The following is a 14,282-nucleotide window of genomic DNA, read 5'->3' on the forward strand; positions in this document are numbered from 1 at the left end:
AACTTACATTCTTTCTCCATCACCCTTAGTTCTTAGAGTTCTTTGTTTATTTTTCACTATGTTTTAGATGATTTTCTTGAATTTATTTTCAAGATAATTAATCTAGTCTTGAGGGATGACTATTATAGAATTTAATCAATGGATGAACTGAATGTTTTATTTTTGTAATCATGTGTTTATTTTCCAAGAAGTTGTTCTCCTTTTATAACTGATATTTTTTATTAGCAGACTATTTTTTTCTTTTATAGATTAAGTATTATCTTGTAATCCCTGAGGGTACTATTAAGAATATTTAAACATTTTCTTTGTACTATATATATTTTTTTCCTTCATGGATGGGTATTCTGTTTGTTGATCTTTGCTTTTCCTTTTGATTTTTCTCAGGTATCTGGTATCCCTTATTTGCTGTATTTTTGCATGAAGAATTTGGCTGATTGGGATAGGTAGAGGGTATGAATTTTCTCAGCTATTTTGAATGTATAACTGGACAAAACATTAACTCATACAGTTATCAAAATAAAAAGGTTCATTCAGTACAGAATCTCATGCACTTCCTTCATGGTTTTAGCTGTTTTGCCTTTTTCCCCTTCTTCAATTGCTGTCAAGACATAGAGTTGGATATTGACTAGACATGCAGAGCTTTGCAACTACCTGAATTTGTATGAAAATTCTACCACGAATTAGCTGTGTGACCCCAAGTTCACTTGATCGCTCTGTTTCTCATTGAAATGGGGAAAGTAGCAGAATCTACCTTGTAAAGTTATGGTGAAGATTAAATGATCCAGTACATAGAACAGGGCCTGGCACATAGTAATGTTTTATTAGTGTTAGGAGTTTTTGGTAATTATATCATTATCGCAATGTTAACATAAATTAGGCCCTGATAGTCTTTTTATTGAGGTATAATTGACACACAATATATTTGTTTCAGGTATATAATACAATGATTCAGTGTTTGTATACATCATGAAATAAACTCCATAAATAAGCTCAGTTAACATCATCACTGCACATAGTTGCGCATTTCTTTTTTCTTGTGATGAGACCCATTATTCCTGAGAAATTAAATGGATTTTTGGAACTAAGAGTTGGAATAGGAGCTTGCTCTGTCCACTCCATGCATCAACCTGGTACTGCAGTACTTCCAAGAATGGTTCACCTCCTTTGGGGGAAAAATACTGTTTTAAAAATAAGACTGAGTATTGACGTTTCTACGGATAAGCTTGGAGAAGGAAATGGCAACCCACCCAGTATTCTTGCCTGGAGAATCCCATGAATAAAGGAGCCTGGTGAGCTATGGTCCATAGGGTCTCAAAGAGTCAGACACGAATGAGTGACTTAGCTTCATGTTTTAGAGAGCAGCTCTCAGGGATTCACCTGTATGTAAACAGTGCTGATTTGCTTAGTGGGAGATGAGGAGGGACAACAGAGACAAAGCTGTTAGAACACCTTTTCAATTCTTTACTTTGAAATATCATTGAAATCTCTAGTAGTTTTTCTGTGTAGATTTTGACCCTTATTTCTTTATATCTGTTATTTTTCTTTTCCACCAATTTGCTCTTAACTTTTCAGAAATTTTTCAAATTTCCCAATTTATTTTACCCTTTCTCATTTCTTAATTGGAGAAGGAGATGGCAACCCATTCCAATACTCTTGCCTGGAAAATCCCATGGACAGGAGCCTGGTAGGCTACAGTCCATGGGGTTGCAAAGAGTTGGACATGACTGAGCAATTTCATTTTCATTTTTTCTTTTTCATTTTTTAATGAAGGTGTAGAGTTATCCTTTATGAAATGTTTTTATGTCATCTCAAGAATTATCTTGCAGGAAGGGAGTGAGAAAAGTGTTTGTTCCATAACCTAACCCAAATGCTGTTCTTTGGATTTTGCAAGAAAAATTGTGTGACCTTGGCTAAAGCATGTTTAATGATTCGATGGAAGGGATGCAGATTTTAGAAGGTTCAAAGGTGAGTAGTGGATGCAGAAGTCACAGGGCAAGTATAAATGATTGCCTACATAGTGGTAACATTTCAAAATTAGATTATCATTTGCTATTTGACATGTAGCATGCATACCTGTACAATAGATGTAACAGAAATATTATATAATATTTCAGAGGAGTTAATAACATAAAGGGTAGCATGTGCTTCTTAATGCTGGAAGTATAGATCTTGAGCACAGAGTATAGATCTCAAGAGGCCAGAGGCTCTTGTTCCAACAGCTGTACAAGCACAGGTTTGTTAAATCATTTTGAGTCAATTAGTTTAGTTTTTCCAGAGTATTATTTCCTGTCCCCTACCCATCTCATAATTGCTCTGTGAGGATTTGTAAGCAAAGCACTTAAGGCTTTTTAGCTCATATGTGTATGCCTATATACACATATGAGCTAAAAGGCTATACATTGATAGGCCTCTAATTGCTCAGTTACCCTTTGAGAACACATTCTCTAAGTCAGGGTTTCTGAGACATCCATGGCCCACCTACATTAAAATTACTTTATTTCATTATTTAAAAGATTCCTAGTAGCAGCCCAAGCCTACTGAACCAGAATTTCTTTTATTTTACTGTATTGGTTTTGCCATACATTGACATGAATCCACCACGAGAGGGTGGGATGAACCAGAATTTCTATGGATGAGCCTGATAATCAGCATTGTTCCAGTCCTTTTATGAGTCTTTCCCAGGCCAAAGTTAGCAAGTAAAGAGATGGTTAATGTAAAATAAGTTACAGCTATTTTTATGTGAAAAGACAACCACAGTTTAAAATATTTATAATTTTTAAATCAGCATAATTAAGATGTTCTTAAGTGATAGTAAACCTTTGAGGAAAAAATTGACTTGATCTGAAGCATGCATTTTGGATGAAAATATAAAAATCTGCAAGACTGTCATACATTCCTTTCATCATCATTTTAGAATGTATTGCTACTACCTCAAATACAGTTTCTGAGGTAAAATTGGGTAGTTATAGGAGTCATACATGAGTCCTCTTTTCCCTTTGGATCCACTCTGCAGGAGGTCGGGGTAAGAAGGAAGTGAAGTCTCCAGGTCCTTCCATCTGTCACTGTAGACAAATGATAGGAAGGAGGGAAACTACTCCAGCCAAACAAAACTTGTAAAAGAGGCCCAGCCTTAGAAATCTCTGTGGTGATGGCCAACTGTTCTAATTCATTGTAAGAAGCCTGGAGACTGGGACTCTGCAGACACGCAGAGGAAATCCTGTTTACCGTCCTGGGGTCATTCCCTGGAGCCAGGTCTCTAAGAGCTTTCCACTGCAGTCTACACCCAGAGTCGACTTGGGTACTTGCTTCCCTGAGTGGTGGTCAGAGCCACAGAAGTCCCTCTGCCTGGCTGGCTCCCTCACTGGCTGCCAGGAGGCTCTACATAGTTGGAAGCAGTAAATTGAGTGTCCATATCCTTTGCTAAATATTTTCTCTGTCATATTCATTATAATTTTGGTTCTAACACAATTGATTTCATGATAGCAAACAACTGCAGAAAGATCTCTCTCTCTCTCTTTTGTTTTTAATGAATAGGAAGTTTCTTTGAAATAATTATATTTAATTTATTGTTTTGATACCTTTTGAAATCCCACATAGGGACAGTTTTACTTAATTTTCCTTTCTATTTCTGTAATCAAGAGGATTAATACCATCTTGAAAGAAAAACCTTAGTCTAGCCTTGTCTCTAGCTTTCTGTCAAAATCTTTTCAAATATGCTAATGAGGCCATTGGTATTTTTGAAATCACTATTTAATTCTGAACCAAAGCTAAACTCTACCATATATGAAACTGCTGGAGCTGCTGAAAGCGTCAGTGAGCCAGTGTACAAACAAAAGTTAAGTGTAATTCTTAGCCATCTGGGAGCATCTACATTCAGTCTTTTCCTGAGAACACATCATTGGAACCTCTAAATAGTTAAATATTTATTAAGTGTCAACTCTGATTTTAATATTTAGGACTACTCTTATCTAATCAGAGACTTTATGTCAACATTTTTCCCAAGAATTATTCAGAAGTACTAATGAAGAAAGCAGATATTTTCATTCAAAGTAAAGCAGAGAGTTGAAGAGACTTAATATTTCAAAAGAACTTCCCCAATGGCTCAGTGGGTAAAGAATCCACCTGCAATGCCCAAGACACAGGAGACTCGAAGTGGATCCTTAGCTTAGGAAGATCTGCTGGAGGAAGAAATGGGGACCCACTGCAATGTTCTTGCCTGGAAAATCCCATGGACAGAGGAGCTTGGTGGTCTACAGTCCAAAGGGTCACAAAGAGTTAGATGACTGAAAGATTAAGCACACACATTAATTCAAAAAGAGTTGGTTATTTCAATGCTGAATACTAGCTTGTAACAATTAGCAAAATTTGATATCTGAATAAATCAATCACATCTTTATTCTCATTTTCAGTAAAGGCAATAGACCTTAATGAGTATAAATAGATTAATTTTTTTCCCCAGCCTTCATTCTTCTCTCCAAACATTCATTAATGGTCTAGGTTTTATCTTCTTTCAGATAATGGGGAAAAGGTACAAAATCAAATTATCAGGATGCTTGCTGAATCATAAAAATTTTTAATCTACTTTTGTGACAAATTGTATTATGTATTTGATAATAATACTATTAGCATTTTAATTCTATATGTTAAAGAATCTGCCTGCCAATGCAGGAGACAAAAGAGATGTGGGTTCAATCCCTGGGTTGGAAATATTCCCTGGAGGAGGAAATGGAACTCACTCCAGTATTCTTGCCTGGCAAATTCCACGGGAAGAGGATTCTGGTGGGCTACATTCCATACTGCTGCTGCTAAGTCACTTCAGTCGTGTCTGACTCTGTGAAACCACATAGATGGCAGCCCACCAGGCTCCCCTGTCCCTGGGATTCTCCAGGCAGGAACACTGGACTGGGTTGCCATTTCCTTCTCCAACGCATGAAAGTGAAAAGTGAAAGTGAAGTCGCCCAGTTGTGTCAGACTCCTAGTGACCCCATGGACTGCAGCCTACCAGGCTCCTCCATCCATGGGATTTTCCAAGCAAGAGTACTGGAATGGGGTGCCATTGCCTTCTCCGGCTACAGTCCATGGGGTCACACAAAATTGGACACGACTGAGCACACACAAATGAAATGTGAGCTCCTTCAGTGCACAAACCAAATTATATTTCTTCCTTCTTTTCATACAGACTTGCTTTTTGCCCAACCTGGGGAGAAGGAGAACTCATGTCCAGAGGCCAACTCCAAAGATTCTGCTCGGCCATAACAGTTTTTAAAGGGAAAAAAGGAAGTGGAGGGAAGAATCTCAGTGAATCATTGAGGCAGGAGGTAAGGTTCTGCATATTTCTCCATCACTGACTTGTTCTTCAGATATTATCTTGCCTACATGACCTGTCTGCAGGATTGCTAAGGGGGCTATTGGGAGAGAAAGCTAGTCACTTTTTAACAGTTTAATTCTGCATTCTTCTTCTCATCTGGAAAAAGAATGAACAGGTTAGACAACGGTGTGCATTTAGAGAGCATGTCAGGAATTAATTTCAGTTACTTTGTGATCTCATTGTTACAATTAGGTCCTTTTAAATTTAGAGGGGAGCAGAAATCGGGCAAAAGATCTGCTTTGATAGGTGCTGCAGAAGAGAGTGGATGGAGCCCTTGAGGAACAAGAATTTGATAGTGAGTTTTCTTCTCAACACAAGGTTCATGATTAGTTCCTGGAGATTAAAGGAGTCTTACCTTTGAATGACTTGGCATGCTAAATTAGAAAAAGTAGAGGATTAATATTAGTAAATCTAAAAATCTGCAGAACCCATCTGGGGGTTGGGAGCCAAGATGCTTGAGAGAAATGATGCACAGATAACAGGTGTTTCCTTGAATAACAAAATATTTTTATATTAGGAAAATTTTTCATGAAAGTCTAGAGTTTTAACTTCTCTTAGACTTCAATAGATTGGTCAACCATTGATAGTAAATTCTTTGGAGCTGGTATGAGGTTACTCTTTTGTTGCAACCTCCGTTCTCCAGTCTAATATGCTAACCTGTAGTGTTTTATTTTCTTTAGATACTTAGGTTTGTAACCCCTCCCCTACTATAGACACTTAAAATTTAAAGTTAACCAGAACCAGTTGGATATTCTTGGAATTTAACAACATTTGCAGAGAGTTTGGGGTGAATTAAACTTGTTCTTTGTTGGTACATGTACCAGGAACCTCAGGCCTATCTTTATACCCAAACCAACACCCATCCCCAACAGAAATTCAAATATCACTCAGGAGCATCTGGTAAATAATCACCTTGACAATGAGTCCCAACATTGTGTGAAAATATTGGGGTTCAACTTCTAATCATTTGTAGCTTCAAAGATATGATCCATAGTGTCAATGATATCATGAGGGTTATTGGTGAAGTGTGATGACGTGGAGATATGTCTTTTACTGCCCTGATCCACAGCAAGACTGTTGGCTTTATATCCCACATTCAAGTAATTTTTTTAAAAAACAGAAAAATCATTTTATGCATTATTTTAATTGTGGATTTAACATTTTAACATAGTTTTTCAGTGATCCTAAAGATTCACAGAATATAGTTATTTATAATTATGTGGAGGCTAGTCTTTGAAGACTGATAGGAGGCATAAAGGCCATGTACACTCATACCACCATGTAGTATTGTTGTCCTATTTTTCTTTTTATGAATGTGCTTTATGGTATAGATCTTCACAACCAAAATAATCATGATGGTATGATCACTCACCTAGAGCCAGATATCCTGGAATGTGAAGTCAAGTGGGCCTTAGAAAGCATCACTACAAACAAAGCTAGTGGAGGTGATGGAATTCCAGTTGAGCTATTTCAAATCCAGAAAGATGATGCTGTCAAAGTGCTGCACTCAATATGCCAGCAAATTTGGAAAACTCAGCAGTGGCCACAGGATTGGAAAAGTCAGTTTTCATTCCAATCCCAAAGAAAGGCAATGCCAAAGAATGCTCAAACTACCACACAATTGCATTCATTTCACACGCTAGTAGAGTAATGCTCAAAATTCTCCAAGCCAGGTTTCAGCAATATGTGAACCGTGAAATTTCAAATGTTCCAGCTAGTTTTAGAAAAGGCAGAGGAACCAGAGACCAAATTGCCAACATCAGCTGGATCATGGAAAAAGCAACAAAGTTCCAGAAAAACATCTATTTCTGATTTATTGACTATGCCAAAGCCTTTGACTGTGTGGATCACAATAAAGTGTGGAAAATTCTGAAAGAGATGGGAATACCAGACCATTTGACCTGCCTCTTGAGAAACCTATTTGCAGGTCAGGAAGCAACAGTTAGAACTGGACATGGAACAACAGACTGGTTCCAAATAGGAAAAGGAGTACGTCAAGGCTGTATATTGTCACCCTGCCTATTTAACTTCTATGAAGAGTACATCATGAGAAACGCTGGACTGGAAGAAGCACAAGCTGGAATCAAGATTGCCAGGAGAAATATCAATAACCTCAGATATGCAGATGACACCACCCTTATGGCAGAAAGTGAAGAGGAACTAAAAAGCCTCTTGATGAGAGTGAAAGAGGAGAGTGAAAAAGTTGGCTGAAAGTTCAACATTCAGAAAACGAAGATCATGGCATTTGGTCCCATCACTTTATGGGAAATGGATGGGGAAACAGTGGAAACAGTGTCAGACTTTATATTTTTGGGCTCCAAAATCACTGCAGATGGTGACTGCAGCCATGAAATTAAAAGACGCTTACTCCTTGGAAGGAAAGTTACAACCAACCTAGATAGCATTTTCAAAAGCAGAGGCAGTACTTTTCCAACTAAGGTCCGTCTAGTCAAGGCTATGGTTTTTCCAGTGGTTATGTATGGATGTAAAAATTGGACTGTGAAGAAAGCTGAGTGCTGAAGAATTGCTGCTTTTGAACTGTGGTGTTGGAGAAGACTCTTAAGATTCCCTTGGACTGCGAGGAGATCCAACCAGTCCATTCTAAAAGAGATCAACCCTGAGTGTTCTTTGGAAGGACTGATGCTAAAGCTGAAACTCCAGTACTTTGGCCACCTCATGCGAAGAGTTGACTTACTGGAAAAGACTCTGATGCTGGGAGGGATTGGGGGCAGTAGGAGAAGGGGACGACAGAGGATGAGATGGCTGGATGGCATCACCAACTCGATGGACGTGAATTTGAGTGCACTCCAGGAGATGGTGATGGACAGGGAGGCCTAGCGTGCTGCAATTCATGGGGTTGCAAAAGAGTCAGACACAACTGAGCGACTGAACTGAACTGATTGTATAATAGCATAGTTGTCTCAAAATAGGAAAAAGTCATGGACTGACTCTAATAATGACTAGCAATTTAAATAGGTCTTCAGTTTACCTCAGGTGTAGATTTTAAATATTTTTCCAGATTTGGGAATTATTTTCAGTAATAAATCATAAACCATGTTGGCAGAAACATTCTCTAGACTTTCTTTAATTTTGGCTATTACTAGTATATTTTTTCCCTGCTGCACAGGCTTGTTTCTCTAAGGTTAGTACAATTTTTATGCAGAGTCATGATAACCCAGTGATATGTATAAACTAAGAAGCTGGCTTATCTTCCAAATGCTAAGAAAAGTGCTTCATGCCAAACTTGTTAATAATTGTTTCAGAGGATAACTCATTTTATTTTTCATTAAGGTTCACTGCCAAAGTTTAAATATCAGTAACTTTAGAATCAGGAATCATGACTCTGAGTCTCAAAGCATAAGATCTAAAATTAATAATAAACTACATGTTTGTAGGTGAATGGAAAATCTACTGATAAAGAGAAGAAAAATTTAATGTTCAACACATAGACCCACTTTTCCATTAGCAAAAGCATTATTATATAAACTTTTTTTTTTACTTGTATGTATTTTTAGCTCTTTTTTTTTTAGCTTTTTTTTAAAAATTTATTTATTTATTTTTAATTTTTACTTTACAATTCTGTATTGGTTTTGGCATAGATTGACATGATTATTTTCACTGTGTAGATATTTGGATGGCAATTATTTGAGGGGAAAAAGTAAAGTAGGTCAAACAAAGCAGAAGAGACCAAACAAGCATCAGAGCAGAAATACCTCAATGGTCTTGTAAACAACTGATTCTAAGAAGTCACTGACTAACTTGGACTACAAGGAGATTGAACCAGTCCATCCTAAAGGAGATCAGTCCTGGGTATTCATTGGAAGGACTGATGTTGAAGCTGAAACTCCAATACTTTGGCCACCTGATGCGAAGAGCTGACTCATTTGAAAAGACCCTGATGCTGGGAAAGATTGAGGGCAGGAAGAGAAGGGGATGACAGAGGATGAGATGGCTGGATGTCATCACCAACTCAGTGGACAGGGGTTTGGGTAAACTCTGGGAGTTGGTGATGGACAAGGAGGCCTGGTGTGCTGCGGTTCATGGGGTCGCAAAGAGTCGGACGTGACTGAGAGACTGAACTGACTGAAACAACTGATTCTAAGAAGTCACTGACTAACAAGCTGGGCAAGACCAGAAGGCCTAAGTCCTTGAGGAGCAGTATCCACCATGGGGCCCTGGGAATGGGGACTTCAAGGGCAAGTGACAGAAACAAAGCATCTCCAAACAGTATTGAAAGTGGGACAAATGATTTGCAATGGTTCATTTTCCCAGCCCCACTCTCTCAAAAGCGCTGGTTGATCAGTTGTGTCTGATTCTTTGCAACCCTGTGGACTGACTGGACTCTGTTCATGGCATTCTCCAAACAAGATTACTGGAGTGAGTTGACATTTCTTTCTCCAGGGGATCTTTTCTCTCAGGTTAGTGTCAGTTCTGATTTGGCAGCGAGACTACAGGTGAAGCTAAGGAAAACCAGCTGCACAGTAATGGGAGAAAATCATATTCTTGGAGGCATTTTTCTAAAAATTCGAAGGAGGAAATACACACTTAGTGTCATTTGTAATTCCTCCCTTAAGTCATGCTTATTTCCAGTCTAGGAAGTAACTTATTCTGTACTTTGTGATCAATAGCCAAGAATCTTATAAAGAAAATAATCAGAGATCAAATGGAGAATGGAAAAAGGTTGTGGGGCCAGAAAACCTTAATCATGCCCACTAAACCATTCCCAAAGTGTAACCTTCCTTGATCCCAGATCCCATGGGACTGTGGCTCCACATGAAAGCATGTCTTTGGGAAGAATGAATTTCTTTTCTTTCACACAACTCTGGTTATAATCCAATCATTTCTCTTGCTCTCCTCAATCCCTTTAGATTTTTAGCTTTTTCTGCTATCTCGATCAAACACAAATTAAGCTTAGCATCTTCATTTTTAAAGGATCAGCATTGATCCTTCACAAGAATAGTACTAAGAATGATGCTGCTCTCCTCTATTCACTCAATTCTGACCTGTCGTCTCATATTCCCCTGAGATGCTAGTAGACATTGAATGTGCTGATTTTTAACACTGTGTCTGATCCAAATATAGAGCTAATTCCAAAGATTATCTCTTATGTGTTAATTACTGTTGTATAGCAAAGTGATTCAGTTAAATATACACATATGTTCTTTCTCATATTCTTTTCAATTATGGTTGACCACAGATTATTGAACATAGCTCCCTGTGCTATACAGTAGGAACTTGTTCTTTATCCATTCTATATATATATCAGTTTGCATCTGCTAATCCAAAATGCCCAGTCCAAACCTGTCCAACCTCACTTCCCCTTGGCAACCACCCATCTATTGTCTATGTCCATGATACTGTTTCTGTTTCATATATAGATATATTTTAGTTATCTTTTAGATTCCACATGTGAGATATCATATGGTATTTGTATTTTTCTGATTTCCTTCACTTAGTATGAGACTTTCTAGTTGCATCCATGTTACTGTAAACCATTAATTTGTTCTTTTCTATGACTGAGTAGTATTCCATTTTATATATGGTTTTGATATCATGTTCATGTGCAGGAGATTTCCTACCTATATTTATGTTTGCCTTTACTGGTGAGCTTCTCCATTGATAATTTTCTTGTTTCTAGTAGTGGCAATTTTTTACTGCTTAGAGAAATTTCTTTGTCAAATCTGGTCTGATGGTGCTGAGTTTTCTTAGCTTTTACTTGTCTGTAAAGCTTTTGATTTCTCTATCAAATATGAATAACAGTCTCACTGAGTAGAGTATTCTTGATAGTAGGTTGTTCCCTTTCATCACTTTAAATAAACTTGCAAAGTTTCTACTGAGAAATCAGCTTATAGTCTAATGGCAGTTCCCTTACATATTTGTTGCTTTTGTTTTGCTGTTTTTAATATTTTTTGTCTTTAATTTTTGTCAGTTTGATTACTATATGTCTTTGTGTGTTCTTCCTTGGGTTTACCCTGCCTAGGACTCTGTGCTTCCTGGTCTTAAGAGACTATTTCCTTTGCTATGTTAGAAAGTTTTCAGCTATCATCTCTTCAAATAGAATTTTTTAGGTTCTTTCTCTCTCTCTCTTTCTCTCTTTCTTCTGGGACACCTATACTGAGAATGGTGGTACATTTAATGTTTTCTCAGATACCTCTTAGATTATCTTCTTTCATTTTTATTCTTTTTTCTTTATCTCGTTCCATGGCAGTGATTTCCACCATTCTGTCTTTCAGGTCACTTCTCTGTTCTTCCTGTTACTCTGTTACTGATTCCTTCTATGGTATTTTTCATTTTAATTATTGCATTGTTCATCTCTTTATTTGTTCATTAGTTCTTCTAGGGCTTTGTTAAACATTTCTTGTATCTTCTCAATTTATGCTTTCATTCTTTTTTTCCAAGATATTAAGTCATCTCACTGTCATTATTTTGAATTCTTTCTGATAGTTTGCCAATCTCCACTTCATTTAGTTGTTCTTCTGGAGTTTTATGTTGTTCCTTCATCTGGGACATATTCCTCTGCCATCTCACGTTGTCTAACTTACCGTGATTTCAGTGTTGTTCCATATGCTGCAAGATTGTAGTTCTGGCTTCTGATTTCTTCCCTCGAGTGGGTGAGGCTGTCTAAGAGGTTTGTGTATGCTTCTTGAAGTCAAGGAGTGGATCCTGTCTGCTAATATGTATAGCTGATTCTTTTCCCTCTGGTGGACAGGACCATGCTCAGAAACACTTTAAGCAGCCCGTCTGCTGATGAGTTGGTCTGTGTTCCCACTCTTTTGGCTATTTGGCCTGAGGTATCCCAGCTTTGAAGCCTACAGGTTTTTGGTTGGGGTTAGGTCTCAGTGGGAAATAGTGTCCTCCATGAAGGCTCATACCAATCACCTGAGGTGCCACTGCAAATGTCCTTGTCTCTGAAGTGAGGCATAGCCACCCCTTCCCTCTGCAGGAGATCCTCTAATACTAGCAAGTAGATTCTGGTCCAGTCTCTTATTAGGTCACTGCTTTTTTCTCTGGGTCTTGGTGTGCATTAGATCTTGTGTGAACTCTCCAAGAGTGGAGTGTATTTTTGTTTCCCACAGTCTTGTGGAATTCCTGTGACAAACCCCTCTGGTTTTCAAAGAAATGTTCCTAGGTTCTTCTGTTTCAGTTGCCAGGCCCTTAGGCTGGGGTGCCTGATTGTGGGGCTTATGACTTTCACATCTGTAGGAGAACTGTAATATAATTGTTTTTCAGTTTGTGGTTCACCCACCTGGCAGGTATGTGACTGGATTTTATCAAAATTGCATCCCTCCTATCACCTCATTGTAGTTTCATCTTTGTCTTTGGGTGTAGGGTAGCTTTTTGGTAGTTTCCAGTGGGATTTTTTTTTTTTTTTTTTGGTTGATTGTTGTTCAGTAGTTAATTGTGACTTTGGTTTTTCTGAAAGAAAAAGTAAGCTTATGTCCATCTACTCTGCCATCTTTCCAGCAAGTCCTTTACATTCTCTTTCTGATATTTCATTATTGATATAAAGGAATGCAATCAATTTCTGTATGTTGATCTTGTGTCCTGCTATTTTACTGCATATCAGTTCTATTAGTTTTTGTGTGGAGTCTTTAGGGTTTTCTACACATAGTATCATATCATCTTCATGTAATGACAACTTTATCTATTCCCTTCCAATTTGGATAATTTTTATTTCTTTTTTTGTCTGACTTCTATAAGTAGGATTTCCAAACACTATGTTGAAGAGAAATGGTGAGAATGGGCATCCTTGTCTTGTTCCAGATTTTAGCAGGAAAGATTTCAACTTTTCTCCATTCAGTATTATATTGCAATGCATTTACCATAAATAGCTTTCACTATTTCAAGATCTATGCCCTGTATATCACTTTGGTAAGAGTTTTTATTATGAATGGATGCTGAATTTTTCAAATGCATTTTCTGCATCTATTGAGATGTCTTCTTTTGTTTATGTGGTGTAACATTTTGATTGGTTTGTGTATGTTGTACTGTTTTTGTGAACTTGGAATGAATCTCACTTTGTCATGGTGTATGATCTTTTTCATGTGCTGTTAGATTTCGTTTATTAATATTTGGCTGAGAATTTTTGAATCTATATTCATATTGGCCTGCAGTTTTCTTTTTTAGTGTTGTCTTTTGTCTAGCTTTGGTATCCAGATCATGGTGGCTTCACAGAATGTCCTTGGGAGTATTTCTTCCTCTTCAGTTTTTTGAAGAGCTATTTTTTTTCTTCTTGATTCAGTTTTGGTTAACTCTATGTTTCTGTCGATTTCTTCTAGGCTGTCAAATATGTTGGTATATATTTGTTCATAGAATTTCCTTATAGCCTTTGTATGTCTGTTGTGTCAGTTGTTATGTCTCCTTTTTCATTTCTTATTTTGTTTATTTGTGTTCTTTTTGGTGACCCTGGTCAGATGGTTGTCAAATTTGTTTATTCTTTAAGTGAAGTATCTCTTGATTTTATTGAGTTTTTCTACTATTTCTTAAAACTCTATTTTCTCTCTGATCTTTGTTATTTCCTTCCTTCTTCTGACTTTAGGTTTTGTGTGTTCTGTTTTTTCTATTTCATTTTAAAAGGAAGATAAGAATTTTTATTTGAGATTTATTTTCTTTTGTTTCTTGAGGAAGGTCCATGTTACTAAAACTTCCTGCTAATAATTGGTTTTGCTACATCTCATAATTTTTTTTTTTTTTGGAATTCTGTTTTCATTGTCATTTGTCTCAACTTATTTTTAATTTCCTCTTTGATTTCATTGTTTACCATTGGTTTTTCAGTAGCATGTTGTTTAGTCTCCATGTAATCTTTTTCCCCCCTTATTTCTTTTTCTGTGGCTAATTTCTAGTTTCATGCCTCATTAGTCTGAAAAAATGCTTGAGATAATATCTATACTCTTCAATTTGTTGAGACTTGTTT

General features: G+C 37.2%; 1 pseudogene; it reads left to right on the top strand.

Annotated features, from left to right (window-relative positions):
* The first annotated feature begins 1,022 nt into the window (after positions 1 to 1,022).
* On the top strand, positions 1,023 to 1,164 carry LOC120871653 (annotated as a pseudogene).
* Positions 1,165 to 14,282: the final 13,118 nt, after the last annotated feature.

This window comes from Oryx dammah, unplaced genomic scaffold (genome assembly GCF_014754425.2).
Source record: "Oryx dammah isolate SB20612 unplaced genomic scaffold, SCBI_Odam_1.1 HiC_scaffold_12, whole genome shotgun sequence".
NCBI classification, from domain to species: Eukaryota; Metazoa; Chordata; class Mammalia; order Artiodactyla; family Bovidae; genus Oryx; species Oryx dammah.